Consider the following 15,075-nt stretch of genomic DNA (forward strand, 5'->3'; position numbering starts at 1 on the left):
CCCAGCTATTCAGGAGGCTGAGGCAGGAGGATCCCTTGAGCCTGGGAGTTTGAGGCTGCAGTGAGCTGTGATCATGCCATTGCACTCCAGGTTGAGCAGCAGAGCTAGACCCTTTCTATTAAAAAAAAGCAAAAAACCAAAAAACTAACATGCTTCCCCAGTGGGGGAAAAGATGCCAGTATAACATTGGTTTGCAGCAAGAAGTATATTAAGACATTGACCAAAATCCTTTTATTGTTTATTTTGCTTGTAGGTTTTGAGACAGGGTCTCACTTTGTCATCCAGAATGGAGTGCCATGGCATGATCTTGGTTCACTACAGCAAAAAACACCTGGACCCAAGCTTGCAGTGAGTGATCATGGCTCACTGCAAGCTCCGCTTCCTGGGTTCATGCCATTATCCTGCCTCAGCATCCCAAGTAGCTGGGACTACAGGCACCCACCACCACGCCCAGCTAATTTTTTTGTATTTTTAGTAAAGACGAGGTTTCACCATGTTAGCCAGGATGGTCTCGATCTGCTGCCCTCATGATCCGCTCTCCTCGGCCTCCCAAAGTGCTGGGATTACAGGCATGTGCCACCGTGCCTGGCTCTATGCCTGGCTAATTTTTAAAATTTTTTTGTAGAGGCAGAGTTTCACCATGCTGCCCAGGTTGGTCTCAAACTCCTGAGCTCAAGTGATCCAACCACCTTGGTCTCCCAAAGTGGTGGGATTACAGGTGTGAACCACTGCACCTGGCCTCTAAATCCATATAAATCAATTATTCACACACTGAGCAGAATATTCAGGATTTTTTTCTTATAATATAAATGATGTGGAAAACTGGAGAACCAAAGAAGGATGCCAAGACTATCTAAAAGTGTTAAATTTTTCATTAGGAAGAAAATGACTTCATGACAGTCCTTAAGACAATGATAGAACTTGGGGAAATATGTATTCCTTGATGTTTTCTATGCATTTGCAATAATAAACAATGAAAATATGGTTGAATTTTAGAAAGAGATAGGCCTGTGGTATTGTCACAAGGGTATACAAATACTGAGAATGACTGCCGAGGCAGTGGTCTCCATTGGTGGTGACCTTCAGAAGAGACCTGTGTTTCCACATGGCCTAGACACCTGGAAGGCAGAGATCCTAACATTCCATGACATCCCCACCTTCTAATTCTGACTGTGACTCCAGAACATTACCTGGCACTGGGTCTTACCTCTGGCATTCCTATCAGAGCCTGAACCACAGACAGTACCTTAGACTCTAAGCTTAAGCACCTTGTGCCTTGTTTTTGTGGCTAAGGATTCTCAGAGTTGTGGGATGCCGACAAGTTTCCCAAAAGTAAGTTATGAATCAGATCTGCTTTCTTTTGACTTGTTTAAATCCTTTGTTTAATGTAAAGAAACTTTATTGAGGTATAATTTACATACTTAAAATTTACCCATTATAATTGTACAGTTCAATAATTTTTAGTAATTTACCCAAGTAGTGCAACCATTACCATAATCCATGCATTTGTTTTTAATTTATTATTTGTCTGGGTTCTGATTCTACTTCCTCTACAAGCTTCAGCATGGCAGTATCTCCCACCGCTTGTTTTGGTCCAAGGGCAGAAATGAGCATCCTGAAAACCAATCAGTACTTGTGCTCTGAACTGGAAAAGTGCAAACAGAATTTCTGAGACCTCACAGAGAAATTCCTGACATCCAAAGCTACTGCCTACTCCCTGGCCAATCACCTGCAGAAATACAGTAGGTCCCATAGGGGCATGGTCACCAAAGTGATAAATGATTGTCCATCTTTCCTCTGTGAAATGAAACACTGCAGACTTTATTCTCTATCAAAATTAATTTTATCCTAACTACACTCCCAGAAAGGTAGAAGTGGGCATTTTACTCTCAATTTGCCAAGGACAGAAAAACTGAGGCACAAAGGTGTAAAGTTTGCAGGGCGAGTGTAGTGAGGAATAGAGACTAAAACCTTGGTTTAAGCATGAAACTGTCTTTCTCCTCTCAACAATGAATATCAGATTCTACAAACATGTAACATCACTGTTGGTTAAAACATCTCAGGATTCGATTTAAACTTTTTAAGAGCACCCATTTGCAAAGCACTGTGCCAACAGCACCAGGGGTGAGGGAAATAATAGTATACCCTATCTGCCTTGAAGGAACTTAAAACTAGCTATTCTCAACTGAGTAACAGATATGTGGAGATGCGAACTTCAAGAGCAGACATGGAAAAAAGTCTTTATGATACCCGGATCAAGATTCTCTTCCACATAAGTTCAGATAAGCCATTCCTCATGCGCTGGTTAGATTGAGGGTATTTCCAGAAGAATCAGAGACTTTGTAACACCCTTTCTGTCTCTCTCTGAGTATCAACTTTACGGACAGCAAGCAACTGCAGGTGGACATCCAGGATCAGAGCTATGAGACATACGGCTAAAATGGGAACAAGGCCAAGTGGAACAGACCGCCGTTCTCAATAGAAGGCCAGGCCAGGTTAGGGGCTGGCCCCTTCCTCTCCACAGTTAGCTCTCACATTTTTAAATCCATGGTAAAATCCCAAACCTGTTACTAATAGTCGGAGAAGGGGGAAGCTGTAATGACAAGGAATCATGGGAACAAGGGCATGAGAGGAACAGGGATATTAGAAGAGGATTCTGGTTAACATTGAAATTGAGTTTGCTTTCCAATTTCTACAATTATTTTAAAATAAATCATTGTGTGGGGGGGGCGGCTAAAAGTTGCTGTCTAACTTACTGTCATAGAAAAGTAAAGCCAAAAGCCCACTTATTAAAGAAGTGAAAAGATGAGCTTTGGTGTGTGGAAAAACTAGTTTAAAAAAAAAAAACTTCATTCATTATAATTGTCGGAAAAAATTTCTCAAGCCACAGAAGAAGAAAGATATTACCTAAGACCTTAGCATAAAGGTATTATTGTGCAGTGATTAAAGAGCATATACCCTAGGGCCAAATTTCCTGGGTTCAAATCTAACTTATCCTCACTGTGCCTCAGTTTTCTCATCTGTGATGGTAATAGAGTAGTAACTACCTCTTTGGATAGTGGTGATGATCATATGATGATAATTCTTAAAAACCTACTGCAACGGTACCATGACAAACACTATGTGTTGGTTCTCCCTTTAAAACACCACCTATTAGCTTTTGGGCATATATCATTTGGATCTTTCTCCTCTATATACAGTTTTACACAGCTGTATACAGATAAATGTTTAAATCTTTGAAATATTTTGGGATTATTGAAACTCTTGAAACAGGAGAACCATCAGTCCTACAGTTCTTAGTATCTTCCTAAACACACAGGAAGTCATTATTTCATGCCCTTATGTTCATGTTTTACTTAAGAGGCTGTAAGGCTTGGGAAATTGGCCTTAAGATTTGAAGTCATGGCTGGGTGCAGTGGTTCACTTACTGTAATCCCAGCACTTTGGGAAGCCAAGGTGGGTGGATCATTTGAGGTCAGGAGTTCAAGAGGAGCCTGGCCAATATGGTGAAGCCCTGTCTCTACTGAAAATACAAAAACTAGCAGGGTGTGGTGGGGCACACTTGTAATCTCAGCTACTTGGGAGGCTGAGGTGGGAGAATAACCCGGGAGTCAGAGGTGCAGTGAGCCGAGATTGTGCCACTGCCCTCCAGCCTGGGCAAAAAAGTGAGATTCCATCTCAAAAAAAAAAGAAAAGAAAAGAAAAGAAAAGAAAAAGATGTGGAGTCAGACCCCAGGGGATGTGAATTCTGACTGCCTCATTCTAGTTGAATCATCTTGTCAAGTGACTTTATTGGCCTGTGGGCTTTTCTTTCCTCATCTCTAAAACAGGGAGTAAGTAGTTGAGAGAATGAGGAATAAAGATATGGAAATCCCAGTGTAAAGCCTGGTACTGGGGATACTTTTATCCTTGAGATAGACCCTGCCTCCTGCCCTGCAGGCAGTGACCACAGCAGCACGGCCAGCTTTCCATCATGCAGGCATGTCTGTCTTTTCTTAGAAGAGTGTGAAGAGTGCAAAGACCTTACAGAATCTGTGCTGGAGGAGGAGCTGCAGTTTCAGGAGAGGGAGCTGGCCGAATTGCCAAGGCCAGCTGCAAGGCTCCGGTAAGGAGGTACCTCTGTGGGAAGTGTATAAATACTGTTTGAAGTAGGGCAGCTCAGGCTGGTAGAACAAAGAGCAAATTTGTGCAAGGACAAGGGCAGAAATGTGTGACACAGGCACAGAACTAGAGTAAGACACAATGAATCTATGGTCTAGTTAGGTTTCTAGGGTTTTCCATTAAATAGCATATTAGTAAAATGGAGTCAGCTGCCTGCGTTGGAATACTAGCAATGTGGCTTCTATTTGTGTGTCCTTGGTCAAATTTACTTCACTTTTCTGTGTGTCATTAACTTAGGCTACCTCATTTACAAAATGGAAATACTGACAGTATCTACCTTAGAGGGTTATGAAGATTAAATGCACAATTGCAAGTAGTTAGAACCATCTCTAACACATATAAAACTCTGAACAACTATTTTCTGTAATTATTATATTTGTTCCCATTTATAGATGTGGTGATTGTCATTAACATTTACTATAAGAGATATTTTCAAACTTTCCAAAGTGCCTTTCATGATAAGAATGTTTCTCCTCCAAACTTTTAAAAAAGGTATTATACTAAGTGGAGTATTAACTGGTAGGGCTATTGGGTAGAGAGATGATTGAGCAGCTGTAGTGTGGAAAATGAATTATTAATTTTCTCGGGACCAGCATTGACTATCCTTAAAGGGTTTCAGACATAAGGTAGATTGTAGCATTTGAAACTTCTTTTAATCCTTTGTTGAAATGAAATCATAGAAGCTCAAATGTGTAAAACTCACCAAAGCAGAGATATTTGATTGAAGGTGGGATAGGTCTGGAGCCCGTTTCTCCCCATTATGTGTCTTTACTTCCCTGACACTTTCTAGTAACTCTATGGAATAGAGTTTGAAAGAGGACCTGAAGATAACTACTTAGAAAAATAGCAGGGAGAAAATTCAAGCATTAGACGGGGTAGATGACTGTAAATGTTCAGTCCAGCTCTGGGATTACATGGTTCTAAACATTAACTGAATAACTACTTGTATGTGTACACACTACTGGGTGCTTTAAGTTGGGTAATAGGTGGCACTGTCTTTAGACTCACAGAGCTCACACTCTACATTGGAACCCATGTGTATTAGTCCATTCTGACACTGCTATAAACATGTATCTGAGACTGGTGATTTATAATGAAAAGAGGTTTAGTCGGCTCATGGTTCTGTGGTCTGTACATGCTTCTGCTTCTGGGCAGGCCTCAGGAAACTTACAATCATTGCAGAAGTCAAAGGGTAAGGAGCCATGGTCTTCACATGGCCAGAACAGGAGAGAGAGAGAGAGAGCAAAGAGGGAGGTGCTACACTTTCAAACAACCAGGCCTCATGAGAACTCACTCACTATCACAGGAGCAGCAAGGGGGAATCCACCACCGTGATCCAGTCACTATCCAGCAGGTCCCTGGTTGGAGTAAAATCCAACATGAGATTTGAGTGGGGACACCGAGCCAAACCATATTACCATGAGAAATATTTAAACAATAATTAGAAAAAAAGAAATCCCCATAGAGTAATGAAATTACTACTCAGAGCTTTACTTTTTATTTTTATTTTTTTGAGATGGAGTCTTACACTGTTGCCCAGGCTGGAGTGCAGTGGTGCGATCTCAGCTCACTGCAACCTCCACCTCCCGGGTTCAAGCGATCCTCCTAGGTCAGCCTCCCAAGCTGTTGAGAGTATAGGTGCACACCACCACACCAGCTAATTTTTGTATTTTTCGTAGAGATGGGATTTCGCCATGTTGGCCAGGCTGGTCTCAAAACTCCTGACCTAAGGTGATCTGCCTGCCTTGGCCTCCCAAAGTGCTGGGATTACAGGCGTGAGCCACTGTGCCCAGCCAGAACTTTAGTTTTAACTGCCTTCTTACTGATTATAGTCTATCTTCATGTCATTAAAAAGAATACTGCCCTTCTTGACCTTTTCACTGATTTTTCTTTTTAACTTTCAATTAATACCAGAAATACCTGCCCAACACTTTTGAACCTGGATTTTTTTTTTTTTTCTGCCAGTTACTGCATATGAAAATGTACTTGGGCTAAAGTGGGGAACCAAAGGGGCATCTTTTTAAAGGAAAGTTAGTAAAATAGCAGACAAACCCAAGGCTGCCTCTTCTTTCCTTCTGCCACAGGCAAGTCACACAACTTGTACAAGAATTCATCTTGGGCCAGGTGCGGCGGCTCATGCCTGTAATCCCAGCAGTTTGGGACACCGAGGTGCACGAATCATTTCCGGTCAGGAGTTCGAGACTAGCCTGGCCAGCATGGCAAAACCCCATCTCTACAAAAAATATATAAATTATCCTGGTATGGTGGTGAGCATCTGTAGTCCCAGCTACTTGGAAGGCTGAGGCAAGAGAATTGCTTGAACCTGGGAGGTGGAAGCAGAGGTGGAGGTTGCAGTGAACCGAGATCACGTCACTGCACTCCAGCCTGGGCCACAGAGTGAGATTCTGTCTCAAAAAAAAAAAAAAAAAGAAAAAAAGGAATTCAACTTGGGAGTTCCTTACAGGGTTTCTAAGAGATCTCTCCTCTGAAACTTCTATAACCTATTATTCACTACATTCCCTCATACATTTTACTCTTCTTTCCCACCTTAGGATACATGATTCCTTAATTCAGGCTCAGGCTGAAGAACGGACCCACTTACGACAGAAGATACAGGAAGGGAGAGGTGTCTGCTACCTTTTCACCCAGCATGTGAAGAACACAGTTAAGCCTTTGAGGGCCTTCTCGGGGCACTGGCTTTGCCTACTACCAGAGACAGTGATTCTGTGAGCAAATGGTATAAGGAAGCCAGCTGACAGAGATCCTTGTCAGAAAACTTGCCACAGGTAAGTTGGCTACAGGCTCTGAAGACCCTTAGCTCCTCCCAAGTGCCCCAAAGTGGAGAGAAAAAATGCAAAGTTATCTCCATTGTAGATTTTATTTTAGTTTTGACTATAGTCCTTAACCTGCATTCTATTGTTTTCTCTTTAGGGCACTCAGGTAATCACTTTTCATATTCTTTCAAGAGTTCTGAGTTTTGTTTTTTATTTTGAGACTGAGTGTTGCTCTCTTACCCAAGCTGGAGTGCAGTGATACGATCTTGGCTGACTGCAATCTGTGCCTGCTGGGCTCAAGCAGTCCTCCCACTTCAGCCTCCCAAGTAGCTGGAACTACAGGTGTGTGCCACTACACCTGGTTAATTTTTGTATTTTTTGTAGAGACAGGGTTTCTCCATGTTGCCCAGGCTGGTCTTGAACTTCTGAGCTCAAGTGATCCACCTGCTTTGGCCTCCCAAAGTGCTGGGATTACAGATATGAGCCACTGTGCCAGGCCTGAGAGTTCTTAGTTTCAATTAGTACGAGAGATAGAGCATAGTGGATTACTTCATCTTGATAAGCATAAGAACTCACTTTCATTTCTGGAAGATATTTTCACTGGATGTAGGATTCTAGTTGGCAGTTTTTGTTTTAAAAAAGTGTTTGGAAAGTGATATTCCACTGCCTTCTGGCTTACATTGTTTCCAACAAGAAGTCTGTCATAATTCTTATTTTTGTTTCTCTGTACATAATATGTCTTTTTTCTCTGGCTGCCTTTGAGATTTTCTGTTTATCCCTGGTTTGAAGCAGTTTGATTAAGATAAGACCTTGTATAGTTTTATCTTTTACATATTGTTTTACTTTATTTAGTTTCTTGCATGTTTATAGTTTATACTTTATTTAGTTTCTCCATGTCTATAGTTCTCATAAAATTTGAATAATAATGATATATATGTCTTATCTATGGCATATACAATATAATATTTGGCATAGATATATCAAATATATATAATGTATATTCTATTCTTTCTCTCTATCCTCTCCTTCAAAGACTCCAGTTATATTTATATTAGCTGCTTTGAAATTTTACCACAGCTGACTAATAGTCTGTTCATTTTTGTTGTATCTTTTTTTTCTCTTTTTGTTTCTTTCTCTTTCCATGTCTTGGAATTGATTAGTCTTTCTTTAGCAGCATCTAATCTGCTGTTAATCCTATCCAGTGTATTTTCATCTCAAACTTTATTTTTCATCTAAATTTAATTTATGTCTTTTTTTAAGGTCTTCTATGTAACTCTTCATCATTTCATATTTTCCTCTAGTTTCTTTATTTTATTTTATTCTATTTTTTGAGGCAGAGTCTTGCTCTGTTGCCCAGGCTGAAGTGCAGTGGTGAGATTTTGGCTCACTGCAAGCTTCACCTCCTGGGTTCAAGTGATCCCCGTGCCTCAGCTTCCTGAGTAGCTGGAATTACAGGCATGTGCCTCCACACCCAGCTAATTTTCATATTTTTCAGAGATATGGGGTTTCACCACATCGGCCAGGCTGATCTCAAACTCCTGACCTCATGTGACCCATCCGCCTTGGCCTTGCAAAGTGCTGGGATTACAAGCATGAGCCACCACACCAGCCTAGCTTCTTTAATACAAGGAATAGAGTTATATTTGTTCCAATGTCCTTGCCTACAGATTCTGTCATCTGTATCCTTTCTATTGTTTTTTAATTCTCACCTGGTGTGTCCTTTCTAAGTTAGTCTAAGTAGATTGATTTTTTTTCCCCTTCTTATCATGGATTATAGTTTTCTGTCTCTCTGCATTCCTAACATTATTTGATTTGGTGTTAGACATTGCAAATTGTAACTTATTGAGTGCTGGACTATTTTGCATTTTGTGTTAAAATTCTTTTAGCTTTCTTTTGGTATACAATAAAGTTACTTAAAAACAATTTTCATCTTTTCAAGCTGGCTTTTTAATTTTTTGAGGCAGGATAAGAGCAGCTATTAGTCAACTGCTATTTTTTTCCCACAATGGAGGCAACATGACTTTTAAGAAAATAGACCTTATGTTTTAGAGTAGTTTCAGAGTCACAGCAAAATTGAGCAGGAAGTACAAAAAGTTCCCATATACCCCCTGCCTCCACACATGCACAGCCTCCTAGACTCTCAACATCTCTCTCCAGAATGGCACATTTGTTACAGTTGATGAACTTACATTGACATGTCATTATCACACAAAGACCATAGTTTACACTGGGGGCAGTACTGTTTTGAAGATTCTAAGCCAGTGATCTCCCACAGATCTGGCACCAGGGACTGGTTGCATGAAAGACAATTTTTCCACAGACAAGGTGGGGGTGGGGTGGTAGGGGTTGGGAGTTGGGTGGTTTCAGTATGAAACTGTTCCACCTCAGATCATCAGGCACTAGTTAGAGTCTCATAAAGAGCATGCAACCTAGATCCCTGGCATGTACAGTTCACAACAGGGTTTATGCTCCAATGCTAATCTAATGCCATCGCTGATCTGACAGAAGGCTGAGCTCAGGCGGTAATGATTTCTCGCTGGCTGCTCACCTCCTGCTGTGTGGTCCCCCATTCCTAACAGGCCATGGACCAGTGCTAGGGGTTGGGGACTCCTGTTCTAACCAATGCTCCCTCTCTTAAAAGGGATTTTCCCTCTAGCTGATGGAAACACCAAGTGTTGCAAGCTCTGTGTGAGCTACAGAGATTATTCCTTTTGAGAAGTTCTTTGCCCTGCTTTGCATAATTTCCTCAAATACATGTACTAATCAGTACTTAGCTGAAGATTGAAGACAGATATCCAAGGCATTCCGTCTGTGCAGCAACCTAATCTCTAGTCTGTCCTGTGATGTCTAGCCACCCTGACTTCTTCAAACTTACTACCAGGCTCTGTCTGGGTCCTCCCTCCCTGCTCTGCAGTTGACAATCTCAGGCAACAAACTGGAGCAATCATAGGGCTCACCTCTTTTATTTTCTCTCTCTCAGGGATCACTGTACTGTACTGCACTATATCCAATGTTGAAGCTAGAGTTTAAAATACTTTTTCCAGTTTCTTATTTGTTTAAGGTGGAGGACAAATCTGGTCCCTATTACTCCAACTTGGCCAGAAGCAGAAGTCTCCATTCCATCTTTGTGGTCAGAAAGAACAGTATGACAGAAGGCAGCTTGTTAGAATGGGAAGATCCATGGACTAAGAATCAGAATTACCCAGGCTCTAGTCTCAGCACTGTATTTACTAACTTTGTGCAAGTGATTGATCCTTCTTGAATTTCTGTTTCCTCATTTGTAAAGTGGGTCAAATCATAATTCCATGGCTGCTGTACAGATCAGTTGAAGTAGTATCTTAATGTTCATGAGTGTATTTCTCTTTCAGGGTTATTTATTTATTTTCAGGTCCCAATAAACTGTCCAAATCTTTTGGGGTTAGTTCAGGGTCTGTATATAGTAGAAGCTGGTGTTAGAAAAGTTGATTTATACTGGAATATTTTTCATAGAATCACCCCCAATTCTCACTAACAAACTGAGAAAAAAAAAAGAATCCCCCCCAAGAACATCTGAGGAAGCACAACAGGGACAGACTTGAAGGCACCTGGGCAGTCCTCTGGTTTTGGAGTAGAGGTAGGACAGGGCTATTTGTCCTCTCAGAGACTGGAGCAGGTTCTGGGTGTGAGTAGCTATGGGACAAACACTTATGGTCTGGCAAACAGCCTGTAGCAGGAAGGAAGGTTACAACCGGAGAAGTCCAAAGGGCAGCCAGGCAAGTATTCTTTAAGCTGGGGAACAAAAGACATTTTAAACTTTTTGCTCTGCTTCAGGCAGCTGATGTCATGGTGATGATTCACCACATCAGGAACACCCTGTCCAGTGGGCTCAGGCAAGCCTGCCAGGCCACTTCTCTAAAGACACAACCTGAAGCCTCCTGCAATAATTCTCACAGAGCATTCTGAACACACATGTAAATAAAGGGTTATGTCCCTGATCATATAGGCCCCATGTGTGCAATGTGTGAAACGGGACCTGCTTAATTTCTGACCAGCTCTTTTTAATTTTGGCTTGTAGAAAATCACAATGGTGAGAAAAATGAGGACAGGCAAAAGCCACTGGCTCCCAGGTAACTCTAAATGATGAAGAGGCTGATAATGGACTGACCAAATCTAGAGAGGATTCCAGAAGCAAGGACTCAAGAGCTTAAAGGTCCCAGATCTAGAAAAAGCAGAAACTGTTGATTGGTCCTTTTTTTGTTGACTAATTATACAATGTGTCCTTTTAAAAATGGTTCTCTCTTCTCTTTGCCATTCCTGTATTGGTTCCTGTTTCCTAGTAATTTCTCACACTTAGTTAGCTAGTCAGTCTTACCAAAAAGTAAACTAACCAGGGATCCCTGGTTTCTGTATCTTTAAAACTTTTGTGGTTACAAACCAAAGTGAGATGCCTATCTGGTTTCTTTACAGTTGTCCTGAATTATGTTGGCAGATATTTTATGCCCAGAAATTTACCTTGAAAACTAAATTGAAACCATACCAAGTATTTAGAGCTAGGGGTCTAAAGTCTGCAAAAGTCCTGGGAGGTTCTGTTGTCTCAAGAGCCAGTATTCAATGGACCACTCCACATCGTATTAAATACAATTTGAACACAGCATTTTGAAGCCAATAGTGTGGGTCTTTGTGTGTCCTGTGTGCCCTGAGTGTATTTTAGAGTAGTTGTTGAGTCTGCTGCCTTATCTGTGTGTTATGAGGTCAATGCACTGATCACTTGCTGTTTTCACTTCTATACTAAATTTAGGCACACTCTACTCCCAGTCAAAAGTGGATTGTATATGTCCTCTTTGATATGATGGTCCCTTTGGTTTTGGTGCCTCTTCCATCAGCTTCAGATCAGAACCAGCTATGAAGCTGTGGTTCCAGGCTGCCTTGGTTTAATCCCTTGTCTTGCCTACTCCACCAGGCTCAGGAGGGAGGTCCAGGAGGAAGAAATGGATGAAGTCCTGGAGGACTCACTAGATGAACAGTATTTGACTCATTCCAGCTGCCATGACTCCCACCTGCTTCCCAGCAGCAATGCCTTCATCTTTGATGCACAGGAAGACCCCTCTGCTCTGGATATAGCCAGTGAGTGCTCCTTTGATAAGAGAAATAAAGCTCCATCAATCTCTCAGTAGCTCCTATATTCTACATGCTCACCACCTCTGTCTAAACTGAGAGATGTTATTCTCTGCAGGCAGGCCCTAAACATTAACTTTAAAAAAGTGATTATGCTGAACACAGCTCTGGGATCAAGTCTTAAGTACAGGTCCCTGGTGGGTCAGGTAATTTGCTCTATTCCTGTCCTCACCTCAGTCCCTCTGGCCCAAACTGGCATCTGCAAGCTGATATACTCAAAGCAGGCCAAAATGGAGAGAGTGAAGAGATTATGGCAGACTTCCTGCCACTACTGCCACACATGTACAAATCCGTTTAACCGATCTCCTTCTTTAAAATGGGACGTCTTATCTTTCCTGAAATATATATGCATAGAGAGAGACAGCATCTCTTGTTCTGTCAGCCAGGCTGGAGTGCAGTGGCGTGATCTCGGCTCACCATGACCTACAACCCAGGGTCAAATGACCCTCCCATCTCAGCCTCCTGAGTAGCTGAGACTGCAGATGCATGCCACTACTCCTGGCTATATTTTTGCCTCTTTGGTAGAGACAGGGTCTTGCCTTGCTGCCCAGGCTGGCCTCAAACTCCTGAGCTCAAGCAATTAACCCACCCCTGCCTCCCAGAGTGCTGGGATTACAGACGTGAGCATTCCTGAAATATTCTTTTTTTTTTTTAATATTATACTTTAGGTTTTAGGGTACATGTGCACAATGTGCAGGTTTGTTACATATGTATCCATGTGCCGTGTTGGTTTGCTGCACCCATTAACTCGTCATTTAGCATTAGGTATATCTCCTAATGCTGTCCCTCCCCCCTGCCCCCATCCCACAACAGTCCCCGGAGTGTGATGTTCCCCTTCCTGTGTCCATGAGTTCTCATTGTTCAATTCCAACCTATGAGTGAGAACATGAGGTGTTTGGTTTTTTGTCCTTGTGATAGTTTACTGAGAATGATGGTTTCCAGTTTCATCCATGTCCCTACAAAGGACATGAACTCATCATTTTTTATGGCTGCATAGTATTCCATGGTGTATATGTGCCACATTTTCTTAATCCAGTCTATCGTTGTTGGACATTTGGGTTGGTTCCAACTCTTTGCTATTGTGAACAGTGCCGCAATAAACATATGTGTACATGTGTCTTTATAGCAGCATGATTTACAGTCCTTTGGGTATATACCCAGTAATGGGATGGCTGGGTCAAATGGTATTTCTAGTTCTAGATCCCTGAGGAATCACCACACTGACTTCCACAATGGCTGAACTAGTTTACAGTCCCACCAACAGTGTAAAAGTGCTCCTATTTCTCCACATCCTCTCCAGCACCTGTTGTTTCCTGACTTTTTAATGATGGCCATTCTAACTGGTGTGAGATGGTATCTCATTGTGGTTTTGATTTGCATTTCTCTGATAGCCAGTGATGATGAGCATTTTTTCATGTGTTTTTTGGCTGCATAAATGTCTTCTTTTGAGAAGTGTCTGTTCATGTCCTTTGCCCACTTTTTGATGGGGTTGTTTGTTTTTTTCTTGTAAATTTGTTTGAGTTCATTGTAGATTCTGTTATTAGCCCTTTGTCAGATGAGGTAGATTGCAAAAATTTTCTCCCATTCTGTAGGTTGCCTGTTCACTTTGATGGTAGTTTCTTTTGCTGTGCAGAAGCTCTTTAGTTTAATTAGATCCCATTTGTTAATTTTGGCTTTTGTTCCCATTGCTTTTTGTGTTTTAGACATGAAGTCCTTGCCCACACCTATGCCCTGAATGGTGTTGCCTAGGCTTTCTTCTAGGGTTTTTATGGTTTTAGGTCTAACATGTAAGTCTTTAATCCGTCTTGAATTAATTTTTGTATAAGGTGTAAGGAAGGGATCCAGTTTCAGCTTTCTACATATGGCTAGCCAGTTTTCCCAGCACCATTTATTAAATAGGGAATCCTTTCCCCATTTCTTGTTTTTGTCAGGTTTGTCAAAGATCAGATAGTTGTAGATATGTGGCATTATTTCTGAGGGCTCTGTTCTGTTCCATTGATCTATGTCTCTGTTGTGGTACCAGTACTATGTTGTTTTGGTTACTGTAGCCTTGTAGTATAGTTTGAAGTCAGGTAGCGTGATGCCTCCAGCTTTGTTCTTTTGGCTTAGGATTGACTTGGCGATGTGGGCTCTTTTTGGTTCCATATGAACTTTAAAGTAGTTTTTTCCAATTCTGTGAAGAAAGTCATTGGTAGCTTGATGGGGATGGCATTTAATCTATAAATGACCTTGGGCAGTATGGCCATTTTCACGATATTGATTCTTCCAACCCATGAGCATGGAAAGTTCTTCCATTTGTTTGTATCCTCTTTTATTTCATTGAGCAGTGGTTTGTTGTTCTCCTTGAAGAAGTCCTTCACATCCCTTGTAAGTTGGATTCCTGGGTATTTTATTCTCTTTGAAGCAATTGTGAATGGGAGTTCACTCATGATTTAGCTCTTGGTTTGTCTGTGATTCTTGTACAAGAATGCTTGTGATTTTTGTACATTGATTTTGTATCCCGAGACTTTGCTAAAGTTGCTAACCAGCTTAAGGAGATTTTGGGCTGAGACAATGGGGTTTTCTAGATATACAATCATGTCATCTGCAAACAGGGACAATTTGACTTCCCCTTTTCCTAATTGAATTCCCTTTATTTCCTTCTCCTGCCTGATTGCCCTGGCCAGAACTTCCAACACTATGTTGAATAGGAGTGGTGAGAGAGGGCATCCCTGTCTTGTGCCAGTTTTCAAAGGGAATGCTTCCAGTTTTTGCCTATTCAGTATGATATTGGCTGAGGGTTTGTAATAGATAGCTCTTATTATTTTGAGATACGTCCCATCAATACCTAATTTATTGAGAGTTTTTAGCATGAAACGTTGTTGAATTTTGTCAAAGGCCTTTTCTGCATCTATTGAGATAATCATGTGGTTTTTGTCTTTGGTTCTGTTTATATACTGGATTACATTTATTGATTCACATATGTTGAACCAGCCTTGCATCCCAG

General features: G+C 41.4%; 1 pseudogene; it reads left to right on the forward strand.

Moving 5' to 3' along the window:
* The first annotated feature begins 1,564 nt into the window (after positions 1 to 1,564).
* Positions 1,565 to 12,088, forward strand: LOC100587085 (annotated as a pseudogene).
* Positions 12,089 to 15,075: the final 2,987 nt, after the last annotated feature.

The sequence above is a fragment of the Nomascus leucogenys genome, chromosome 12, assembly GCF_006542625.1.
Source record: "Nomascus leucogenys isolate Asia chromosome 12, Asia_NLE_v1, whole genome shotgun sequence".
NCBI classification, from domain to species: Eukaryota; Metazoa; Chordata; class Mammalia; order Primates; family Hylobatidae; genus Nomascus; species Nomascus leucogenys.